This window comes from Bombina bombina, chromosome 4, assembly GCF_027579735.1.
Source record: "Bombina bombina isolate aBomBom1 chromosome 4, aBomBom1.pri, whole genome shotgun sequence".
NCBI lineage: Eukaryota > Metazoa > Chordata > Amphibia > Anura > Bombinatoridae > Bombina > Bombina bombina.
In genome coordinates this window covers 286,827,525-286,839,682 of record NC_069502.1, presented here as the reverse complement: position 1 = coordinate 286,839,682, position 12,158 = coordinate 286,827,525, and the positions used below count along the sequence as shown (strand labels likewise).

General features: G+C 41.4%; 1 protein-coding gene across 3 annotated transcripts in view; it reads right to left on the bottom strand.

Moving 5' to 3' along the window:
* HLTF (helicase like transcription factor) overlaps window positions 1-12,158 on the bottom strand; it is a 502,174-nt gene that overhangs the window by 149,977 nt on the left and 340,039 nt on the right. The gene's annotated exons all lie outside the window — the stretch shown is intronic.

The window sequence follows — 12,158 nt, the reverse complement described above, 5'->3', positions numbered from 1 at the left end:
AGACTCAGCTGCGGGTCTCTTTAATTGCTTCCCCTTGTTCCAAGACTGATTGGGTCTCCAAGAAGACTTGGACTGTTCTTGCTTGGAAGAAGAAGGGGAAGACTTTCCTCTGAAGTTATGAAAGGAACTAAATTACTCTGGCACCCTTTAGATCTATTCTTCTTATCTTGCAGTAGAAAAGATCCATTTCCACCTATTATATCCAAATTTATTTCTGCCAGACCAGGTCCAAACAAGGTCTTACCCTTGTAAGGAATCGCCAGAAGCTTGACCTTAGAGGAAACATCAGCTGACCATGATTTCAGCCACAATGCCCTGCGGGCTAACACATAGAAGCCTGATATCTTGGCTCCCAATTGAATAACCTGCATGATAGCATCAGAAATAAAGAAATTGCCTAACTTAAGAGCCTTAATCCTGTCTTGGATCTCATCCAAGGGAGTCTCTACCTGAAGAGAATCAGACAAGGCGTTGAACCAATAGGATGCCGCACATGTCACAGTGGCAATACACACTGCAGGTTCTCATTGGAAACCTTGATAAACATATATCTTCTTCAAATAAGCCTCCAGCTTTTTGTCCATTGGGTCCTTAAAGGAGCAGCTATCCTCAATAGGAATAGTAGTTCTCTTAGCCAGAGTAGAAATGGCCCCCAAGGCAGAACATTCTGTAATCTGAGAAGTCATCGCAGAAAATGCAGCATGTATGCAGAAAGAATGGGGCACATGCAGGAACTGTTGGCTCTTTCGCTTTGCAGTGCTGCTCTGCATCAGGCTGTTGTCTTCAAGCGGCACAGTGCTCTGGCTGTACTGTATAAGTTTTCCAAAGTGCATCCAGAACATTTTTTTATTTTTTCTCTGCAGCTAATGTGCAATGCCATTTTCAATTGCTGCACTATATTATAAAACTTCTGTAACTACTTAATTAAAAAATTCTCATTGCAGAAAGTGAAAAAAAATGTCTGCCTCTGGGGAAATGGCCTCTTCTACCTTAGTCACAGTGTGCCATGAATCCTTAATGGAGTCAGCAACAGGAAACATCTTTTTAAAAAGAGGAGACGGGGGAAAAAGGTATCCCTGGCTTCTCCCATTACTGTTCAATAATCTCCGAAGCACGGTCTGGAACAGGAAACACCTCAGCAGAGGAAGGAACATCAAAGTAACTATTAAGATTACTAGATTTCTTAGGGTTGACAACGACAGGAGTATAGGTGTCGTCCAAAGTAGCCAAAACCTAATTTAACAGTATATGGAGGTGTTCAAGCTTAAATCTGAAGGATACAACTTCAGCATCAAAGGAAGGTATTAGACTGTCCAAATCTAAGATTTCACCCTCAGAGGCCACCAACGTATCTTCCTCATCAGATTTATGAGGAAGGGCAACTTGGGTAGCCAGAGCTGGAGCAGAAACCTTACTATCTGAATCTATAATTTTGCTCTTGCGATTTCCCCTTAACACAGGAAAAGCAGCTAAAGCCGCAAATACCGCTGAAGATACCTGGGCAGCCATTTCTGCTTGCAAATAAACTCCCCCCAGGAGATTGAGAGGAACCACAGGGCACTGCATGTGACACCATTGAGGCTTGGGACGTTACAGGAAAAAGCTGTGGCATTACCTAAACAGCATTAACCTGAGAGACATTTGGCTCACCAAAAATATTTTTTCTTTACACGGCAATGTCTTCTTAACAAATACAGAACAAAATTGCAAAGGAGAAGCAATTTGGGTTTCTAAACACAAAACGCACAAATTCATCAGAACAGACTCCTGATCTGTATCAGACATGGCCCAAAAAAATAAAACTAAAAACTGTAATATCACTTTAAGGGAATTTTACTATTAATGCAAAATAAATAGGCTTGTTTAAATTTTATATGAACAACAAAATGATCTGCCCTATCAGCCTAGCTTATTAGTTCCCACAATATGAAGCAGCTGAAATTTTTTTTATTAAGGTATCAGAGCGAAGACACGCTAAAAAAAAAACCCTCTGGGAACCTCCACATCTCAGCCTTGACTGAGTCGCCTACTTGCCGAGCGAAAGCTGAAAGAAAAACAAAGTCTGAAACACAGGATCCGGCTGCTGAATCCCTCCATGCAGCCGACACCTCTCCGTAGCCCAGTAAAGCTAAGAGGAACGTCACGTGACCAGGCAATACTCTACTGCGCCACAGAAGGCGCGAAAAAGCGAGTCGCCTACTTCCAGGCTACGCTATAAGTCTAAATACACTTAGACACTTCCCTAGCGTTAAACCCTGAAATGGCTTCCTAAACAGAGGAGACTAAGTTGGATTGCAACCGACAGCTAGTCTAAACACTCTCACATACATTCCCAGATAATTAAATAAAATCCTCAAGGAATAAATAAGAGCCAAGAAAAACAAATGAACCCCTTCAGTTCCTAAAGGAGATAATTTAGTCTCTGCCACATGCATACAAAGTGCCTGCCCCATGCCAAAATCCAATCCTTACCAAAGGATTATATTTGTCCCAAATATATTGCTGCAGGAAATCCTCTAAGTGCTTAAGTCTCCCCACCTGTTAGACATTAAAGCACTTACCTGCAGAATCCGCCGTCCGGCATATAGACAGCTCGTCAGGCTTGAAAAGACACATGCTCCTCACAGGGACCTGTAGAAGAGAAAGAACAGAGTAAACCTACTCTGGCTTTCTATACCATGGGCAGCAAATATGTTAGGTAAACGCAGCAAGGCCAACCTTACAAGTTCCTAACTGTTTTAAAGTCACCACTACCCTACTGAAGAGATTAACGTGGACTACGGCTAGACCCAAAAATCTAGCTTGAAGCAAAAGAAATCCAATTTTCTCCAGACACCAAAACTTCACCTCCTCCATTGACAAAGGTAAAGAGAATGACTTGGGTTTGTGGGAAGGGGAGTGATACTTAACAGCTTTGCTGTGGTGCTCTTTGCCTCCTCCTGCTGGCCAGGAGTGATATTCCCACTAGTAAATGAGGACATCGTGGACTCACCATATCTTAGGAAAGAAATTGATCCTCCAACCGTGCTATTAAAGAAACAACAAGAGTCGGTTGGTGTGAGATGCTGCTAAAGGAAAATATGGAGCTTGAACCAAGATGTCGTCCAGGTATGGAAAGACTGCACTACCCTGAAACCTGATCACACACAAAAGGGCACCCAGAATCTTTGAGAATATCCTTGGAGCTGTAGTCAGACCAAATGGAAGAGCAACAAACTGAAAATGCCTGTCCAGAAAGGCAAACATCAGAAATTGGAAATTGAATATTGAATATGAAGGTAAGTATCCTTTAAATCTATTGTAGGCATAAACATACCTTGCTGAACAAAAGACAGAATAGGCCTGAAAGTTTCCATTCCAAAGATGGAATCCTTACAAACCAGTTCAGAGCCTTCAGATCTAGAAATGGTCTGAAAGTACCTTCCTTCTTTGGAACAATGAACAGATTTGAAAAAAAAATCCCATCCCCTGTTCCTGCAAAAGAACTGGAAAAATCCCTCCCATATCTCATACAGATCCAAACCCAGGGATCTTGAAGAGACTTCTGGATCGGGGGGGAACACCTTCATGCAGTTTTGGTAGGAGCTAGATTTCGTACCCTGTTTTGAATTGTTCCAGTTAGCATTAGTTCTCCAGACTGAACCAAAAGAACCTTGCTTGAGCAGAGGAGTAAGCTTTCTGTTCCTAATTCTGACAAAAGGAACGAAAATTATTAGAAGCTTTGGATTTCCCTCTAGACTTTCTGCCTTGAGAGAGAAAAGCCCCTTTGCTAACACTAACAGTATAAATAGTAGGGTCTAAATCAGAAAAAAAAAAAAAATATTCCAAGAGCGCCAACTATAAGGCAAAGGAAAATTCTAACAAATGAATCAATGATTATCAAACATTTAATTCAACATATAGTTAAAACATGGATCCATGTAACAAATAAACTGAAAAAATTGGAATTCACAGTACTAACAAAATTGGAATTCACAGTACTAACAAATAAATACTAAAAACACAATGATTGCTAAAAACACAATATAGGGGTATATGGGTATGTCACCAATTACGGGGATATACAAAATTAGAGTCATATATAATTATATTTGAGGATAAAATGGTCCAATATGTTCAAATATGTCAAATGGAGTCTATGTATTTAAAAAATCCAGTGAATAAATCCAGTGAAAAAATCAAATATAAAAATAAACCGATGATAAAAGAGCTATTGAAAAAAATCCCTTGGAGAGAGGTCGTGAAAAAATGTGTGAAAAAATGATGTAAAAAATATATAAAAAAATAAAATAAAAATAAAATGTATAAAAATATATATAAAAAATATATATTAAAACTTAAAAATGGGGGATCCCCTAAAAATCAATAGGTGTCAAAAATAAGTGTCAAAAATAGGTGACAAAATATATGACAGAATAAAATTGTGTGTGTGAAGAATCCAGGTGAAAAAATATATATGAAATCCAGTTAAACAAAAATATAAATTGAAAATAGTGTGTATATAATATAATCCAGGTGAAAGTCTTAGTTATTAAATATTAGTGAATAATCCTCTTTGTGGCTAAATCCATATGAATGATGGTGATGAACTCTTTGAGATAGATGATTTTACTTTCCTTTTCAATATAACAATTCAATATATCAAGAGTCTTGAAAAAGGCCTGTTAAAGAGGCCGAAACGCGTTGACATTTTTGGTGAGCATTATTTCATTATTTCCTGCTTTTTGAAACTTTATTGCACTATGTTATTCTTTTGATTTACAGAGATTACCAGAGTTTATATTGAAAAGGAAAGTAAAATCATCTATCTCAAAGAGTTCATCACCATCATTCATATGGATTTAGCCACAAGGAGGATTATTCACTAATATTTAATAACTAAGACTTTCACCTGGATTATATTATATACACACTATTTTCAATTTATATTTTTGTTTAACTGGATTTCATATATATTTTTTCACCTGGATTCTTCACACACACAATTTTATTCTGTCATATATTTTGTCACCTATTTTTGACACTTATTTTTGACACCTATTGATTTTTAGGGGATCCCCCATTTTTAAGTTTTAATATATATTTTTTATATATATTTTTATACATTTTATTTTAATTTTATTTTTTTATATATTTTTTACATCATTTTTTCACACATTTTTTCACACATTTTTTCACGACCTCTCTTCAAGGGATTTTTTTTCAATAGCTCTTTTATTATCGGTTTATTTTTATATTTGATTTTTTCACTGGATTTATTCACTGGATTTTTTAAATACATAGACTCCATTTGACACATTTGAACATATTGGACCATTTTATCCTCAAATATAATTATATATGACTCTAATTTTGTATATCCCCGTAATTGGTGACATACCCATATACCCCTATATTGTGTTTTTAGCAATCATTGTGTTTTTAGTATTTATTTGTTAGTACTGTGAATTCCAATTTTGTTAGTACTGTGAATTCCAATTTTTTCAGTTTATTTGTTACATGGATCCATGTTTTAACTATATGTTGAATTAAATGTTTGATAATGTTTGATAATCATTGATTCATTTGTTAGAATTTTCCTTTGCCTTATAGTTGGCGCTCTTGGAATATTTGTTTTTTTCTGTTGTTCTCACTAGGGTAAGCTAGATACCCTTTACCCAGGAGCTATAAGGAACTAGGCTGAGCGCTGTTAGATATCTTGTGGTCTAAATCAGAACCAAATAGCTTCTTTCCCTGAAAATAAAGAGACAATAATCTAGATTTAGACACTATATCAGCAGACAAGGTTTTAAGCCACAATGCTCTCCTGGCAAGGACTGCCAAAGACATGCTTTTCACATTAATATTCAGAATATAAAAAACAGCATCACAAATAAAATAATTGGCACTCTGAAGCAAACCCACTAGCAGCGTAATCAGAATACCGCTCTGAAAGACTTGACAACCAGTAAACAGAAGCAGCAGCTACATCAGCAATAGAAATGGCAGGTCTGAGAATATTACCTGCATGAACAAGTCCCTTCTAAGAAAAGATTGTAACTTTCTGTCTAAAGGGTCCCTAAAAGAAGTACTGTCTTCCAAAGGAATTGTAGTACGTTTAGCTAGAGTGGAAATGACCCCATCTACCTTGGGAACTGTTTCCCATAAATCTAAATTAGCAGCAGGTAAAGGATATAATTTTTAAACCTTGCAGGAGGAGTGAGTTACTTGTCTTAGACCATTCCCTAGAAATCATGTCAGAGACAGCATCAGGAAGAGGGAATTTAAACGATTACAAGGCTTATCATCAGAAACTTTAGGATCTTTAACCCCCGAATGTAATTAAGACCTCCTTTAAAAGAGAATGAATATGATCTTTAAACAAAAAAGAGTAAATATCAGGTTCAACATCAGATGAGGAATCCTCATCCCCAGAGGAAACTTCACCATCTGAAGACAAAACAGAATCTCTGGTATCAGGGCACATAGCAATTGTAGAAGGTAAAATCTGAACTGACTTTTAACGCTCGTTTGAAGACAGGAGAGCAGCCAACGCTTAGAAACTGCAGCCTTGATAAAGAAAAAATGATGGCAGGAGGCACTACATCAGCATTATCCTGTAATGAACAAACAGAAAGTGCATTATTACCCAGAGAAACAGCAATTGATTGGTCTGATTGTATTAACAATTCTAAACATGAGACTCAGTAGATTTTGGGACAGAATCTTGCTGCTCCATTATAGCATATGCAAAGCAATGCAATAAACACTAAAAACCCCCTTAAAAAGCTCTTGAGGAATAGTAACTACAACCTCCTAAACAGCTTTTACAAAAAAAACCAAAAAAAAAACCAACAGGTACAATGCGCACTAAGCCAAACTGCAAAACAAAGCAGGAGAAATAAACATTAAATCCAACTACAACTAAAATGAGATTTTGCACACCAAAACACAGCACGTGCATAAATGTGTGCTAACCCGTCTGCGTAAAACAAAGGGAATAAAAAGACTAAAGGGACGAGCACTAACCCGACAGGCAGAAACTGGCACGCAGGTAACTAGAGAAAGACTAGGGACTTGCCCTAACCCGACAAGCATTAACCTGACTGAGCAACCCCAACGTGTGTAAACCAGAAGCCGAAACACAAAAAATAAGCGCAACATAAAAGCTGATGCTCACAAACAGCAAGGGAATAGTGAAAAGAAACAGTCCCTGGGCCATACATATTAGCAAATATATAAAGAACTTTAAAAAGTGCCCAAAACATAGCTAAATGAATGTCTCAATGTTAATAAAAAGATACTTACCAATAGACACTCGTCCACTAGCAATCAAGCAGCAGGCAGCCAAACCAATACTGAAACATATCAGCAGAAATTAAGGAATAGGAGTATATTGTAGATCCATAAAGGGAGGCAAAAGACAAGTCCCTGCAACCAATTATAGAGGGTATATGAAAAATTTCCCATTTAGTGGGGGGAAAAAAAATCATAAACCATAACACAAATACATCCCTCTGACAAGCACTGTACTATGAGGGGAAATTGGGCCTCAATATAGACTGAAAAACCCTCTCTCTGAAGAATCAAGTGCACATCTTCATTCTTCAACCACCTCCAGTGGAGGCAAAATAAAGACTGAGGTATATGTGAGGTGGGGTAATTCCCAAGAGTAAAGGATCTCACCACCTGTATGGAAAAAAAAACATGAATTATGCTTACCTGATAATTTCATTTCCATCTGTGGGAGGAGAGTCCACTGCTTCATTCATTACTTGTGGGAATTAAGAACCTGGCCACCAGGAGGAGGCAAAGACACCCAGCCAATGGCTTAAATACCTCTACCACTCCCCTCATCCCCCAGTCATTCTGCCAAGGGAACAAGGAACAGGAGGAGAAATATCAGGGTATAAATGGTGCCAGAAGAATAATATTAAAATTAAGTCCGCCCACCGAAGCAAACGGGCGGGAGCCGTGGACTCCCCTCCCACAGATGGAAATGAAATTATCAGGTAAGCATAATTCATGTTTTCCATCTTAATGGGAGAGTCCACTGCTTCATTCATTACTTGTGGGAACAAATACCCAAGCTCTACAGGACACTGAATGAACACAAACGGGAGGGTAAAAGGAGGCGGACCCTATACTGAGGGCACCACAGCCTGCAGAACTTTTCTCCCAAAAACAGCTTCTGCTGAAGCAAAAACATCAAATTTGTAAAACTTTGTAAAACTATGTAAGAAGGACCAAGTAGTTGCCTTACAAATCTGCTCCACAGAGGCTTCGTTCTTAAAGGCCCAAGAAGAGGCCACAGCTCTAGTTGAGTGAGCTGTAATCCTCTGAGGAGGCTTATGTCCCGCTGTCTCATAGGCCAAATGGATAATGCTCCTCAACCAAAAAGACAGGGAAGTGAAAGAGGCCCTCTGCCCCGTACGCTTCCCTGAATACACCACAAATAAGGACAAAGTCTGTCTAAAATCTCCCAAGGCACCGCTAAGGCATCTATCAGCTCTGCCTGTGGGTCCTTGGACCGCGACCCGTATCTGGGTAGCTTGAAGTTGAGTCTGGACGCCATGAGGTCTATCTCCGGCGTCCCCCATCTGTTGCAGATCTCTGCAAACACCTCAGGATGGAGAGACCATTCTTCCGGATGAAACGATTGTCTGTTGACAAAAGTTTGCTTCCCAGTTGTCCACACCCAGAATGTGGATCGCTGAGAGCAAACAATTGTGAGTATCTGCCCATTCCAGAATCCGAGATACTTCCCTCATGGCTAGGGAGCTTCTCGTTCCCCCCTGATGGTTTATGTAAGCCACCGAGGTAATGTTTTCCGACTGGAATCTGATGAATTGGGACGACCCTAGGTGGGGCCAAGCCCTCAGAGCATTGAATATCACACAAAGTTCCAGAATATTTATTGGTAGAGTAGACTCCACTCAAGTCCACTTGCCCTGTGCCCTTCTGGCACCCCAAAGAGCTCCCGATCCTGACAGACTTGTGTCTGTGGTCACAATCTCCCAGGATGGCCTCAAGAAGGATGTCCCCTAGGCCAGCTGTTCCGGACGGATCCACCAAGAGAGGGATTCCCTCACTAGGTTTTCCAGAGAGATCTGTTTGGATAGATCTGAGTGATCACCGTTTCATTGTCTTAACATGCATAACTGAAGAGGTCTGAGATGGAACCTGGTGAATGGAATGACATCTATGCTGTATACCATGAGCCTAATCACCTCCATACACCTGGCTACAGATGGCCTTGAGGAGGTCTGAAGGGCAAGATAGCTGGACGCAATCTTGGAACGTCTCTGCTCTGTCAAGAATATCTTCATTGATATAGAATCTATAATCGTACCCAGGAACTGCACCCTGTTGCTGGGAACCAGAGAACTCTTTCCTTCGTTTATCTTCCATCCATGGGAACGAAGGAGAAGAAGAGCCCTTGAGTGGTCCTCCGCGAGACTGCAGGACGGAGCCTGGACCAGAATATCGTCCAGATAAGGAGCCACCACAATACCTCTGGCTCTCCCTACCGCGAGCAGTCCCCCCAGAACCTTCGTAAAGACTATTGGGGCAGTCGCCAGACCGAATGGTAGGGCCACAAACTGGAAGTGATGGTCCGGAAACGCGAATCTTAGAAACCTGACGTGGTCATTGTGGATTGGCACGTGAAGGTAGGCATCCTTCAAGTTTATTGTCGTCATAAATTGCCCCTCTTGATCTTGGGGCTGAATTGATCTGATCGTCTCCATTTTGAACGATGGGAGTGACATAAACTTGTTTAGGCACTTTAGGTCCAGAATTGGGCGGAACATGCCCTCCTTCCTTGGGACTATGAAATAGTTTGAAAAGTACCCTAGATCCCTTTCTGCTAGAGATTCTGGGACGATTACTGCGAGAGAAGAGATCCCTCACGCACTCTAGAAAGGTGTCTCTCTTCTCTGGTTTTGAGGATAGGTTTGACAGGAGGAATCTGCCCCTGGGCGGATGAGACCTGAACCCTATCCTGTAACCCTGGGTGATAACCTCCAGAACCCAAGGATCCTGTTCGTCTCTCATCCAAGCCTCTGCGAACAGGGATAGTCTGCCCCCTACGTGATCCAGCGGCAGATGGGGGGCCACCCCTTCATGCCGACTTTGTCTTGGCGGGCTTCTTGCTCTGCATGGTCTTGTTCCAAGAGTTAGCTGGCTTCCAAGATCCCTTGGACTGCTCAGTCTTTGCAGCAGGCTGCTGGCATTAAGACTTAGGCTTATTCTTCTTATCCTGCGGAAGGAAAGCACCCTTGCCTTACGTGACCGTGGATATGATAGAGTGCAGGCCTGGACAAAAAATAATTTTTCCCTGAAACGGAACGGATAGTAGTCTAGACTTGGAAGTAATGTCAGCAGACCATAACTTTAACCACAGAGCCCTACGGGCTAAAACAGATAAACCTGATGTCTTGGCATTCGGGCGAATAACCTTTATATTTGCATCACAGATAAAAGAATTTGCGACCCTTAAGGCCTTAATCTTATCCTGTATCTCCTCGAGGGGAGTCTGCACCTCGACCATAGCTGACAGTGCGTCACACCAATAGGTAGCCGCTCCAGCCACCGCAGTGATCGCCGCTGCCGGATGGAAAACAAACTCCGTGAGTTGGAACATCTTTCTCAATATGGATTCCAACTTTTTATCCGTGGGCTCTTTGAATGACGAACTATCCTCGAGTGGAATAGTCGTATGCTTAGCAAGCATGGAGATTGCTCCATCCACCTTAGGAATAGCCCCCCATAGTTCAAGCTAAATGTCCGGAATGGGGAAAAGCTTTTTAAAAAGAGGTAGAGGGAGAAAAGGACGAGCCCAGTTTCTCCCACTCATTCTTAATAATCGTAGCCATCTTCATGGGAACTAGGAGGGTCTGAGGCACATCCCTGTCCTCGTAAACCCTATCTAGCTTAGGGATCGAAGGTTCTTCCGGAAGTTTCGGTTACGGAACCTCCAACGTAGCAAGCACTTCTTTCAGTAAAAAGCGCAAATGATCCATCTTAAACTTAAAATCTGGCTCCTCTGTAGCCGGAGGTCTAGAAGACGCGATTCCGTCCAAGAGAGAGCGCCCTCCTCCTCATCGGAGGCGTCCTCCTCATCGGATAATCTCTCAGAGACATCCAACGGAGTAGATGACCCATGGGACGGAAAGCTATGTCTTTCCCTTTGCTTGCGCTTCGCAGGGCGTGGTAGGGCATGGAAGGCCGCAGAAACCGCCTCTTGCAACTGGGCATCGAAATCTGGCTGCAAAGAGGCCTCTCCCGCAGGAGGATTAGTAGGGCCTTTAGGAGCTACATATGTAATCGGAGATGAAGGTTGGGAACGCACCTTGCGGGACAGAGAACCCTCAGAGGTGGACAGCTCAGTAGTACTAAATATCTTATTCTTCTTAGATATTGTAATCTTATCAAAGCATGTGGAACACAGTTGAACAGGTGGTTCAACCTGTACCTCCTCACAGTAAACACTGGTATTAGATTTAATTAAAGAGGGAGTATCCTCTAACATATCAGAGTCCTCCATAGCTTGCGCCTTTAATACGGACTGTGATAGATTAAATGGCACCTTTATACACCAATGGCCGGGGCACTCACCACCTCCTATGACCCAGACCACATAGAAACCGTTATGTCTCCTGCAAATGCCGATCAAGAAAGAGGAAGTTGAAGAGGCCACACCCGGTCACATGAAGTGCCATGCAGGACTGCCCCTGCACTAGAGAAAGCGTGCCAAAAAAGGCTGTGCCGATCTTCACCTGACTGTTCACACATTGCTAGAGTCTCATCTCACACATGACATAGCATTAACACAATAAAGATATTATGCATAAATCCCCCCCGTTCAATAATCCAGTTCCAGGGATATTAACCCATGATTCTATCAGATAAAAGGAGACACACTGTGACCCTGTCTTCTTACGTTATCATATGTGTATAAATGAAACAATCTTTTTAGAATCTATGCTGTGGAACAGGAACACAGCCCTTCAAGTGTGACAGGTTAGTAGCATCGCTCATGACATGGACTTGAGAGAATAAAGGCAGGCATCCAAACTCGTCAACGCTGATTGCCCAGGAGCTGTTAACATGAGTCGGGGTGGTTTCACAGAGACGACACTCCCTGCATCTCCGGACTCTAACCTTCATCCATGCTC